The sequence below is a fragment of the Pseudophryne corroboree genome, chromosome 4 (genome assembly GCF_028390025.1).
Source record: "Pseudophryne corroboree isolate aPseCor3 chromosome 4, aPseCor3.hap2, whole genome shotgun sequence".
NCBI lineage: Eukaryota > Metazoa > Chordata > Amphibia > Anura > Myobatrachidae > Pseudophryne > Pseudophryne corroboree.
In genome coordinates, this window is record NC_086447.1 from 111,137,476 (window position 1) to 111,151,368 (window position 13,893).

The 13,893-nt window shown below is 44.6% G+C and overlaps 1 protein-coding gene and 1 long non-coding RNA gene across 3 annotated transcripts in view; one reads left to right on the top strand and one right to left on the bottom strand.

The window, feature by feature from the left end:
- Nucleotides 1–13,893, bottom strand: part of VSNL1 (visinin like 1) — a 276,191-nt gene that overhangs the window by 124,542 nt on the left and 137,756 nt on the right. The gene's annotated exons all lie outside the window — the stretch shown is intronic.
- Nucleotides 1–13,893, top strand: part of LOC134909006 (uncharacterized) — a 103,722-nt gene that overhangs the window by 5,934 nt on the left and 83,895 nt on the right. For both annotated transcript variants that reach the window (XR_010175825.1, XR_010175826.1), the window contains exons 2-3: nucleotides 4,653–4,776; nucleotides 11,252–11,307. This is a non-coding gene — a long non-coding RNA (uncharacterized LOC134909006). The remainder of the gene's footprint in view (nucleotides 1–4,652; nucleotides 4,777–11,251; nucleotides 11,308–13,893) is intronic.

The following is a 13,893-nucleotide window of genomic DNA, read 5'->3' on the forward strand; positions in this document are numbered from 1 at the left end:
CCTGGGAGGCACTATTCTGTTAACCGGTTCCTGCTGCATACTGACTATTATTGATTATGCTGAACTTGATTTCTGAACTGACCAGCTATTACCTTGAGAAAGGTCCAATTTCAGGACCGAAACGTTGGTGAGCCCTTTCCATTTTTGTGATGTGACCTGTATATGATACCCTACGTTGGAACCGCTTCTTTCTAAATAAATCACTTATGGTGTTTATATAAGTCTGGAGAGTGCTTTCCTTTTCCACCTTTGTGGAAAAATACTGCGCTGTACTATGGGTCCGGCTCCATGAATGGGGTCGGGCTTTGATTTGGCACCCCAGCCGCTGCCTGTGTTGGGTGAGAGTGTGGGACACTCCATATTATATTGAGGTGCGCTCTGTCTGAGCCTTTCCTTTCCCGCACCCACCATTTATATTGTACTGATATTGTTACTTGAACTGGGTAACTGAATACTTGTGCACGCAGGAAATACTTTCTTCTGTCGTCTCCTGTTTTTTGTTATAACCGTTTATCTGCTATTGAGGCTGGGTAGGGGTGGTCCTTGCAACACCCTGTTGCCCTTTGTTGGTTATAGGTCTGTATTGGCTAAGTCCTGCACCTACAGTCATACCACACTGGTGATGCCCAATTCCATCTGAACTTGGAAGCCAAGCAGTGTGGGCCTGGTCAGTACCTGCTGGGGAACCACAGGGAAGACTAGGTACTGTAGTGCCCCGTATCCAGGTTATCTTCTCCAAGGAGGACAGACCTACACACTATGGCACAGGGTGGCGCAGATTTCTTGGATGATAATCTCCTGTCACAAGCAGAACACGGTATTATCTCTTTGACAGATGATGACGCAGAGAAAGTGCTTTTTGACCATATATATTTTGAATCACTCCCAGCAGAAACTACCACTGACCTGTATCACCAATTACTTAGACTTAGCAGGAGAGAAGTAGACCTTAATTTACATGGTCAATTCCTTTCTGAATACCACCATAAAAAACAAATCCCAAGGGGATTTCGAATTATTAACATCCCTACAATTGGTAGAAACAACCCCACCTTCTGTAGCTGTTGGTGTGGTGTACTTAACAAGTGTTCATTGGACCTGATGCTGTTGGTAGTGGAGGAGGTGGGTACCGAATTGGCCAAAGTCAAAACACTGATTGATACGTTTAAAACTACCCATTTGGCTGCAATCAGAAATGATAAATCGTGTAACCATATTGAAAAATGAAAAACACAAATTGATAACTATAAGAAAGAACTTACTGCTTTTAAACGCAGCAAATTAGCGACAGTAGTATTAGATTACCAAAATCATACTGTCTACAGGTGGCTATTGGGAGACTCTAGACCCAACAGACCCCAGAGAGCCTTCAGACAACGCCGACAAGGGCGGTGACAGTATTTCACATCTGACACGGGGTCATCAGCATCCACGTCGGATACTGAATACACTGATAGTCGACGGTCTAGAAATACTTTTTTAGGACAGCCAACCGACACAGGCTTGCCCCCCAGCGGGGGACGCGCAGACCACACCCAAGGAAGGGGAGATACGTGGCGAAAATGCAGAGACAAAGCAAAGACTTAGTCTTCAACTTGTCTAGCAAACCCCATGATCAGGCCACTCTGAGCCTCCTCGCACGAGGTCTCTCCTTTGTACCCACTTCCCGACATAAGCCATTTGAAACAGCTATTGATATGTACAAATTTGACCGCAAGCTTCGGCTACGCGAACACTTCGCCACTTCAGGCGATAATACCAGATCTATCTTCCGCCCACCATCCACATATGACCCTCCCTCCTCTAATCCAAGTATCAAAACTTATATCCGGTTGGTTGAACAAGACATTAATTCAGTTCCTAGGAGATCTTTTGATAAGCTGTCTAGTACTGAAAGGTTGGCACTCAATGCACTTAGAGATGACATTACAATCGTGATCAGACCCGCTGATAAAGGGGGTGCTATTGTTGTACAAGACTGGGAAGATTACCACCAAGAGATTTGTAGACAACTATCTGACGTTTCGACATATGCGACCTGTAACAGTAGTCCGGTACCCAATTTCAAGAGTATTGTAGATGCAGTATTACAACATGGCTTCCAATCTAGGTGGATTGATAAGAACACCTTTGAGTATCTCACTGTCACACACCCAGTATGTCCCATCATATATACTATACCCAAAATCCACAAAACACTCTCTCACCCACCGGGTAGGCCGATTATCTCGGCGAGAAACTCACTACTGCAACCACTAGCGATTTTTGTGGACTCTTTTTTGCAGTACATAGTACAACAGAACGATAGCTACATACGTGATACCACCAACTTCTTGACCAAACTCTCCGAGATACAACTTCCACAGACTACTATTCAACTGGCTACCATGGACGTGTCTTCACTATACACCATAATACCACATGATGATGGCCTACAAGTACTCAGGAGGGCGCTCACCGCACATCCTCCAACGGGCCCCCCGACTGACTTCATTGTTCAATTGGCGGAATTGGTTTTGAAATACAACCATTTCTCGTATCTGGACAAATACTACGTGCAGCAGTCAGGGACCGCTATGGGTTCAAACTTGGCTCCGGCCTATGCGAACATCTACATGGCCGCCTACGAGACAACGCATATCCTACCGACTTATGGGGCACATATCCTGATGTACAAGCGGTTTATTGATGTCATCTTTATCCTATGGACAGGAACAACGGAGGAGTTCAACCAGATGGTCATGACACTGAATAGGTTGGAAAGCCCGGTCAAATTCACCCATCAAATCAACAACCATCAAATTAACTTCCTGGATATTACGGTAACCATTGAGGATAATGTAATTGGCGCTAAATTATATCGAAAACCCACTGACAGGAATACTCTCCTTCAGGCCACCATCCAACATCCACCAGCACTTAAAGATAATCTGCCCATTTCACAATTCCTCAGGGTAATGAGGAACAACTCAGACGCCACTATAATGGAGGAACAACTACATGAAATGTCACTGAGGTTCCTGGAACGTGGTTACACCAAACAAGGAGTGCAACGATGTTTACTGAAAGCACGATTAAAATTCGACTCATCGACCTCATCATCTAACACTAGTCTCACTCCTGAGCGGATGGTCTTCACAACCACGTTTGATAACCACTCTAGTAACATCAGTGGTGCACTTCGGAAAAGGTGGCCGATCATTGCGTCAGATACTCAACTAAAGCTGAAGAACACACGCCCCCCCCCCCAAGATGGCATTCCCTAGGGCACCAAACCTGAAACAATTACTGTTGAGACCCACGGTGAGTCCGACTAAACCCATCAAGACCACATGGCTACAAGAACAAAAACCTGGGTGTTTCAAATGCACCAGCTGTACCACCTGTTGGAGCATGCTAACAGGACCCACTTTCCCGCATCCTCACTCTGGACATCCCATTAAGATTAAGTATAAGTTGCATTGTGTTATGGATTTTGTCATCTATATTCTTATTTGTCCCTGTGGACTGTACTATGTGGGAATGACCACGAGGTAATTCAGGGACAGAATGGCAAATCACCGGATGACTATCCACCAGGCTATTGATTTCAAAACAGCCGAACAACCCGTGCCGAGACACTTTCTGTCCCAACAACACCAAGCATCTAATTTACGGTGTAAGTTGATAGACTGGGTCCCCCCATTAAGCCGCGGTGGTGATCGTACTTTGGCATTAAGAAAGAAAGAGAGTTATTGGATACATTGCCTAGACACTATTTCTCCTAGGGCACAGGTTCTCAAACTCGGTCCTCAGGACCCCACACAGGGCATGTTTTGCAGGTCTCCTCACAGAATCACAAGTGACATAATTAGCCCCACCTGTGGACCTTTTAAAATGTGTCAGTGAGTAATTAATACACCTGTGCACTTGCTGGGTAACCTGCAAAACATGAACTGTGTGGGGTCCTGAGGACCGAGTTTGAGAACCACTGTCCTAGGGGGATGAATGAAAATAACCCGTTATCTATATTTTTGAAGTAACATTATCTTTCTTTGAATGACAATGGGTTAATATGATCTACAAATCCCCCCTTCCCACTGACACACTTGTCTCTACAGGACGGGACTTTGGTTTTACTGCTGGGCACGTTTAGTGGTGACACTATTGTAGTATGATTATGTTCACAAGGTTATTTGGTTCCTACTCTTAGACTGCAAATTAGATTAGATTATGTCTTTACACTTTGTTATGCATCATTTGGTTGATGTAAACTATTGTTCATTAATGTATGGGCATTCTATGTTGGATAATGTAGACTATTATACCAATCTAATATGCATGTACAGAATCTATGGATTTAGCATTTCATTTCTCCACATGGTTTAAATGAAAATTTTGGATTAAATTGTTTTCTTTAGGTTGTTTCAACACTAGAGATGGATCCAGGAGAGCTAACAAATAGGATGGTAGGAATAGGGTTGTTTGACCATATATTGAAGGTTAACTTGGAATTATTAATAGGTATGTGATCCCTATATAGTATACAACGATACCCGAGTGTAGATTGCAGGGTGTGATTGACTGCTTTTTAACTTTTTTTTGTTGGTCTTTATTATGTATATCGTGGTGGTGGTGAGAAGTCACATGATTATGCTTATTTCCGTCGCTAGGCAACAGGAAATCCATACGGGAACCGGTGTGAGCGCTGGAGAGCGCTCGTCGCCTTAGGGTGACGTCATCATGAGCGGACAGACGCCCGGAGCCCGGCGGCGGGAGGAGGTGCAAATTTACTAGGTGAGCTATAAATGTTTGTTTTGTTTAATGTGTCATTTATCCTGAAGACGATTAATAAAATCGAAACGTTGATGCCAACGGGTATGGTCCCATGAAATTTGTCATTAGGATCCGCGAGTGCCGCCAGTCTCCATCTGCATATATAGATATATATATATATAGTATATATATATATATATATTGAGTGCATGAGGATGGACAGACACATTGCAGGCAGATTATTAGAGCTACCCTAAAAAGGTCTAGTCTACCACTAATAGCAGAAAACCATTAGGTCTCAAAAGGTCAACAGAGTCAAAAAGTTGACACAGAATTGATAGACAGTAGGAAAGGTTGACGGGGTCAAAAGGTCGACATGGAAATGGTAGACACAAAAAAGGTAGACACAATTTTTTTGGGAGTGCTTTGTCACTTTTCTGCCACAAACAAGCCCCATTAGTGTGTCTGCTACCACTCCGCTCGGCACAGGTTACTATTCCCAATTGTAGTCCGTGTGGATGGTAAAGTTTAAAAAAGTTGGAAAAAATAAAAAACTTGTGTCTACTATATCTGTGTCAACCATTATCATGTTGACCTTTTGACCCTATCGACCTTTTGAACTGTCTACCTTTTACATGTTGACCTTTTGACCTTGTCGACCTTTTGACTCTAGACCTTGACTGTAGACCTTTTTAGGGTAGGTCTATAGTCCGGATACCAGGTAGATTATACATGCATAACATGCTCTCTGTGACAACAAATGGCTGTCTCAAGAATGCACCAATACAACATTTTTTCTACTTCTATGATTATGATTATATGATCTTTTTGGGAATATAAAAGTGTTTCATTATTTGACATATTTTAGAAAACAAGTAGACGGGTAGTGACTGGCTTTCATTAGCTATCAACAGCTTGGGGACTGGGAAAATTCACATTATTTTTCATCACAATCAATGCAAAGATTGAGTGTGGGAAGAGTGATTAAGACTGGCAGACAGTCAACAAAGTCTTCTGGAAACGTCTCCATAATTACCACCCACAAAGCACAATAATGCCCACAAACGTCCATGGGCTTAAGAGAAGGATTGGAGGCCAACATACACCAGTTGGTAACTGCAAAATAGAAAGCTTTGACCAATACGTAACTTCCAAACCCAACTGTGCAGCCAAGAGCTGTAATCCGAATCACACTGATCGCTAAGCATTTTTCCATCTATTTAATCAAAGTTCCTACGTCTGCTCCAAATTCTCTCTCTTTGAAAGTGCCTTTTTATTATTTTCCATATTAAAACAGACACTGTTTGTGATGGAAAAAAAGCTTGCTCTGTTCCAACGGAGGTATTTTTTTGTTAAATACTTATTTATTTCAGTTAAAAACACTTTTTTCCATTGCTACACAGCAGTATATGGTTTTATATGAGAGAATGATGGCATGTGAAATTATACCATTGGTGTTCATTAGAAAATTGTGCTTAAGAATTAATTTGCGGGGAAAGTAATGACAACTGACTATACAGAGTTTACTGAAAATAAGATGGTGTAAACATTCTACATCACCTAAAAAGCGGGAACCTGAGATTCGGTACCTTGATTTTTCAAGTCTCTGGTGAAGGGCGGTTCAGCTAGCGGGCATCACTGAAAAAGAGAACACATGGCAGTACTTGGCTTACTATAGGCTGGGCTATGTGACTGGTGCCAGGAAAATTCATGAATCTGGTAACTATATCTGTAGAAGGAGATGTCAGAAGAGGGACCTGTATGACCATCTTTCTACTAGTCAAGGAGAATATATATTTAGAAGTATACTGTAAGGCAAAAATGTTTTATTAGCTGACCCCCTCCCTGTCCTGGGGGAACTGTAGGGGTTTAAACCCATGTACCCCTCCAATTCAAGAAATATACTGGTAATACTGGGTCTGAGGCTATAAAAGTTACAGACAGTCTTTTTCCTCTTCTATTATAAGAGGGTGTGCACAAGTTTCTGGATGCACAAAACGCATTATATTTACAAAGTGAATGTTGCATTTTTTTCAAAGTATTCACCAGAGGAGGCTATGCAAAGTTGCATGTGCTCCAACCACTTGGTGATGTAGGTGGACCAGTCCAAAGCAGGTATGTCTCCTACATGCTGGACAAAGGTCTCCACTGCAGCTTCCGATGACATAACAAATCCCACGCTTCTTGAGTTTGGAGGAAGAAGTCACAGGGGGGATAGTTCTGGACTGTACCAAGCTACTGGATGCGTACATTGGCCAGAAAATCTACCACTTTTCTGGACTTGTGGGAAAGTGCATTGTCGTGATGGAGAAGGGCATCACGAGCACGACTTCTGGGACGGCTCCTGGAAATGGCTTCCAGCACTTGCATCAGGCATTGGTTAGTGTACCAGTCCCAGTGACGGTGTGCTGCAGCACAAGTGGTACGGTAGCTACATGACCAGTCTTGGTGACAAAAACAGCCACCATCTGCTTGGCCACTCTGCATTCACGTTGGAACTTCTGTGGTGGCAAACCTCCAACGGGGGTCCACTGGACCGACGGGGTTCAAACTGTAGATCCAGGATTCATCGCCACTGATGATCTCCCAGACAGAGTTTGAGCGACTGCCATCAATCCTGGCCAGCATGTTGCGGCACCAAGTCACCCGAGCCTCCTTCTGCTCTCTAGTCAGCTGATGGGGCACCCAGACACTTTGTTCAGACCAAGCTTTTCATGGAGTATCAAGTGGATGGATCCCAATGAGATGCCTATCTCCTTCTCTAACTGGGCCACAATCACCCTGGCGTCCACCTCAACTATGGCCCGCATGGTAGCAACGCTGAGCTAGTTGATGGCGGAGACAGGTCGGGCCGCAGTGCTACTCTTCCAGGGACCATCTCCCACGCCGAAATTCTGAAAATAACTTTATTCAGAGATTACAATTCACAACCAGTCAGATTGTGTCTAGTCTACCTATGCACTGCACATCCAGAAACCTATTGCACACCCCTTGTACTTCCACTCAGGGGCTTTTCAGTCAGTTTGGTACAGAATGGCAACACTAAACATGCTGACATCCACAAATATTGACTGACAAAATGTTGATAGCCATAATTCCGACACCCGATTTTGCAATGAGGTTTAGGGTTGGGCTACTGTTAGGGCTAGGCTTAGAGCAAGATTCTGATTATGTCAACAACAGTGTTAACACTGTGAATGTCAACATTTGTCATGTTAACATTTTATACCTGTCAACATTCAGAACATGTCAACGTGATGTTGACATTCCGACTGACGAAAAAATATACCACACCCATTCTGCCGATAAACAGACTACTACTACATGTAAAAGCATGGAAGAAATGATCTCATCAGTGGGGTTATTGCCAGCGAGAGCCTTGCTGGTATTGTGGCCAAACACGGGATCGGGATCTTCAGGATCTCGGGATTTAGGCACTAAAATCGGCCGGGATTCAATCTCGGGATTGGAGCTTCCAATCCTGGGGATTTCGGGATTAGCCAACTCCCTTATATTTTCAATGCCGGGCAGCGTTAAGCCTCTTCAGCAGGCTCAGACGCTGCCCGGCTCCCTCCTCCTAGTTCTACCGGCCCGAGGCTGTGCGCACTGTGCAGAGTGGCATGATGTCAGAGGTCACACTGCGGACTGCTCACACCTCACTGCTCCACAGTCCTCCATAAGTGGACCCACCCACCTGAATAGAGGATGGTAAGATGGGGTGGTATTCAGTATACTGGTTGTTGGGATCCCGGCGCACAATATACCAGCGCCGGAATCCCGACAACCGGCATACCGACACCTTTTCTCCCTCTTGGGGGTCCACGACCCCCTTGGAGGGAAAATAGATAGCGTGGCGTGCGTAGCTCGCCACCGTGCCCGCAGCGTGGCAAGCGCAGCGAGCCCACAAGGGGCTAATTTGCGCTCGCCCGCTGTCGGCAAGCCGGCGGCCGGGATCCCGGCACCGGTATGCTGGCCGCCGGGGGACCCGGCCGCCGGCAACTCATACTACACCCGGTAACATGTGCTGGAATAATAAGAGAAATTTGACCAGTAACCAAAACTGAAAATTATTGCTTTTGTTATGTTCTAGAGTGCTGAATAAAGTTTTAGCGCTTGTGGTGGGAATTTTTACCCAAAATGTAGAAATAATACAGTAATTAATACAAATAAAAAAATCAACAGTAGATAACTCTTAAATATACCCTTCCCACACAAGATTTGAAAAAGCATGCCAAAAATAACACTGTATCATAAAAATTGTGACAATATTTAGATTTGCAGCAAACATTCATGACAAGCAGAAACTGCTAAATTGTGCTTTAGCCAATCAGCTCCCAATTGTCATCTTTCATACAAATGACAGGTAGGAGCTGATTGGTTGGAGCACCATTTAGCATCCGCAACGAGTGATAACAAGAATATCGCTCATTGTTAAATCTGCCCCTATATTCTATAACATACGTATGTCAAGAGTGACTATATTGACACAAGTATGCCACCTCCAGTATCTCGAAATACATTTCATGGCACAGTGCTGTAGGATAGCAATGCTAACCACAGTGCCACCATGCCAATGTGTCAGCAATTCATTCATAGAACACAACAAGGCTGCTTGGCACTTGGATAAAATGAATGTGGACGCACTGGACAGAGATCCATTTGCTCAGTGAATAAATCTTGTAGCTGTACCTTATCTTCCCATACATGGTACCGTGATCATTACAAAGAATGTCCGATTACACAGACAATAAAAGATTGCACTCAGCTGAACTGCGTGTACATACTTTCACTCACATCAGCTTCTGGCAAACCTCTCTTTGGGCAAGTAAAGACAAATGACAATGTAGGTATTGTGGTCTGTTGGCGTGTGTAAATATCTGAAAGACGAGGGGTGAGTGTAAAATGCACTCGTCGCCCTCCAGTCACCTTCATCGGCTCATTTGTCAGAAACCGTGTTATAACCCCATTGCATTATCTTACTGACCATTAGTTCATACTGAGTGCTCTGATAACTCTGAATCTTTCCAGTGATAATCACATTCCTCTACCAGCAGTGACAAGCAGCCGACTAACTGTCCTTATCACCAGATGCCTTGTTATTCCAGGAGACAGTGCCTATAAATAGGTATAAAAAATAAACTCTATTAAAACCTCTTCTAAAATTTTTTAAACAAGATGACAAACAACCACCAAGCCGCATGAAAAAAATTCTATAAAGGCTAATTGCATGTTTTAAAAAGTATGTGTATAATGCAACCATGCCTATCTCCCTGCACTGAGACTGAAGGGGGGAGGTTCAGGGGAAATTTGAGGAAAAATTACTTCACAGAAAGGGTAGTGGACAAGTGGAATAGCCTCCCATCAGAGGTGGTAGAGGCCAAGACAGTGGAGCAATTTAAACATGCATGGGATAGATATAAGGATATCCTCACAAAGAAATAAGGATCAAACAAGGTTAGAGATAAAAATATAAAAAAAAAAAAGGGGGCAGACTAGATGGGCCAAGTGGTTCTTATCTGCCGTCAAATTCTATGTTTCTATGTTTCCCTTGGAGCCCACTGTTCTGTGCCACAGATATTCCCGATTAATGCCCAGATCCTGATTCTGATTTGGAAGTAAAGCAAAAAAAATAAAAAAAATAACTGTGTACCTGGACAAAACCATGCCGTGCCGCAGGAGGGGCAGATGATTTGGGAGGGGTGTGCCCCAATTGCAGTGTTGAAATAAGGCTGTCCAGCATTTGTGGGCTACATGCAAAAGCAGCCAGTATTTACCCTGCACAGAAAAAATATAAAAGTTACTTGTTTTCTTTGCATTACTTCCAAATTTGAACCATGCCCAATGTGCAGGTAAGAGGGTAGGTTGAAGGAACATTTTTTAAACCAATAGTTAACAAAAGATTTAATAGCTGTAGACAAGAGCCGTTGACTAAATAATTCCTTATTTACATTAATATAAGGAAATAATTGGATAGAATACAGCTACATGTCATTCACATAAAGAAACAAAGGACTGTTACTAGCAAACACTGTTACCATACGCAATACAAAGTCGCACTTGTTTGCAGCCGGGCAGCGTTGCCAACTGTTTTGTTTATCTAAACAATTGCTAAAGACCTGTTTTTTAATATCTACAAACCCCTGAATTTATTATATAAAAGAGCATGGTGAGATATGAGGCTTAAAAATAACCCACAAAAAAAAGCCTACTGTACACTCTGTTTTCTAGAACTAGCCGCGCACCTTCATAAACACGCAGCAGATAGTGGCGTAATAAATATTTAAAGGGAATTTAAAGAGAATGGGGTTTGAGGGGAGGAAGCGGTGTATCTGGAGGGGGCTAGAGATGAGTACGTATTGACTGTACAACTTCAGGCCTTCACAAAGGCGCAGAGATAAAAGGTCATTTCTTAACAGGAGTAAAATCAATGCTGTATTGTATAACCCTGGCCTATTTCTCTATTTTGCAGCATTTTCTTACGTATTGTTCTTTTTAGGGCACGTCTGTTTTTTGTGTCGCTTGAAAAGAAAAAAATGTTGTACAACAAAGCAGGTACAGTGGAAGCCCTTTATAATGTGACTCTTGGCAAACTGTCTACACAAAAGTGCCTTAAAATGAATCAACATTATTCTTTTATTATTATAAGCCCCCTACTTTATAAGTCCAGCGCGGTTTGATGTGCGCATTGAGATTTGTCCATAAACGTGTATGTATACAAACACTGTAATGTTACGTATCAGGGGATCAGGTGATTGTCCCCTGGTCTGTTTGCATAAGTGGCAATGTAATTAGGTTATGCACTTCTACACAGGCCCAGCTGATACGTTATGCGTCCCATATTTCACTAGTGAATACTGCCTGTGCAGAATCTGACTGCAACGCAAGGGGCTAATTCAGACCTGATCGCGGCAGTGCGATCAGGTCTGAACTGCGCCGGTGCCGCAGTGCGCCGGTGCCGCAGTGCGCCAGTGCCGCAGTGTGCCGGCACATGCCAGAGATGCTATCGACATCTCAGCCCAGCGATCATCTCTGCCTGATCGACAGGCAGAGGCGTTCGTTGGGCGGGCCGGCGGCATTTGGCCGCTGTTTTGGGGGCGCGTTCTGGGCAACAACCCGGGATGCGACAAGTAGCTCCCTGCCAGTGCGTTGGAGCTGCGCAGGTAGGGAGCTACTTGTCAAGTACAAAAGCATCGCCGCTGTGTGATGCTTTTGTACTTGTGCAAGGGTGTAGGGGGAAGGCTGACATGCGGGGCGGACTAGCCCTGTGCTGAGCGTCCCCCCCGCATGTCTAAGTAGATGATCGTAGATGTGCTAAATTTAGCACATTTACGATCGACTCTGAATTAGCCCCCATATAAAAATAAATGAGCTTGTTCAAAAACATTTAAGTGAAGCCCTAAACAGTGCCCTTTAATAGATTAGGATACAGATGTGTTCTCATACACCCGTCCTTTTTGGGCAATGTGGTGCAAGTTGCCTAGCGCGATTCCCTTGTTGTACAGTTTTTCTTCAGCTTTGATTGTTTTTCCGTCAATCTTGCATCCTAATTTGCATACAGTGTACTAGACATTTAGGATTAGTATTTCTGTAGCTAACAAAGTGATATAAACTCATAGATTAGGCATAACAATGGATATTACAAGTCACTGGCAGGATCAGTCATCTCTTTTACCTTTTTACCCGAGAGTGTCCTTTTTCCTCCTTTGTGATACCTTTGTTCTCCATTTTGCATCTTAGTACGATTATAGTGTACAATGTACTTAAGATTAGAGTTTTGGCATGGTTAAATTGCAATGGTGAATGTGTGCATGCACGTATAACAAGTACATACACAATATGAACTGCTTCCTATAGACGCCCAGTTCGCACAGCATTATATGGGTTCGGTATGATTTACCAGCGGTCGGGATCCCGGTGGTCAGGAGAGCGAAGCCGGAATCCTGACAGCTGGAATACCGCCAGCGAGTCCCATCACAGGCTCACTGCGCTTGCAATGCATTGGGCCCGGTGGCGAGCTTCACCCGAAGGACCACCACCCTAGTGGGAATATCGTGCTTTGGTCCGGATTCCGACCGCCAGCATTTCACCAGCTGTCGGGATTCCGACGTCGGTATCCTGAGCCGGTACATTAACCACATCCCCTCTATATAACTGTCAGTCTGTGGCTTCCTGCTGCCTCCATTCTCCTCCTCACATCATGTCACGGCCCCTGTCACATGCAGCCCTGTCCTCACTAACACATCACTCATTTCCTGATATACTCTGTGCTGCTGGGGATCCTGCTCCTCCCTCTATATACTGTTACTGTCAGCCCGTGGCTTCATGCTGCCTCTATTCTCCTCCTCACATCATGTCACTGCCCCTGTCACATGCAGCCCTGTCCTCACTGACATATCATGCATGTCCTGATATACTCTGTGCTGCTGGGGATCCTGCTCCTCCCACTATATAACTGTCAGCCCGTGGCTTCATGCTGCCTCCATTCTCCTCCTCACATCATGTTGCTGCCCCTGTCACATGTGGCCCTGTCCTCTCTGAGGGCATGATGTTAAAATTATTTTTTGCATGAAAATTACAATAAATCCAGCCCTCTTTTGGCTGCATACTGTCATTTGTGATCGCTGGCTTGCAGGTACAATTACCTGCCGGGACAGCTCTTCTGATATGAGCAGTCCTAGCGACGACAAACCTTCTGGGCATATGACACGGGAGCAGTGGTTGCTCCAGGGGTCGGGGGCTGCAGCGCAGTCCAAAGTTCAAATAGGGGAGCCACACCAACTGCCCGTGAGCCAATTTGGGATGACAGTTAGTGACAGTTAGTGTGGCTCCCCTATATGAAATTTGGACTGCGTTGCAGCTCCATCTCTGGAGCCGCCACTGCACGGGAGTCTTATTGTACATGGAATCCACAGGGTGGCTTTCCTGGGAAAAGAAGTCTATAGGCTGGCAGGGTGGTCTTCAGTTTGCCGGCTGTCGGGATCCCGGCGCAAAGTATACCGGCGCCGGAATCCCGACACCCGGCATACTGACACCTTTTCTCCCTCTTGGGGGTCCACGACCCCCCTGGAGGGAGAATAGATAGCGTGGCACGCGTAGCGCGCCACCGTGCCCGCAAGAGGCTCATTTGCTCTTGCCCAG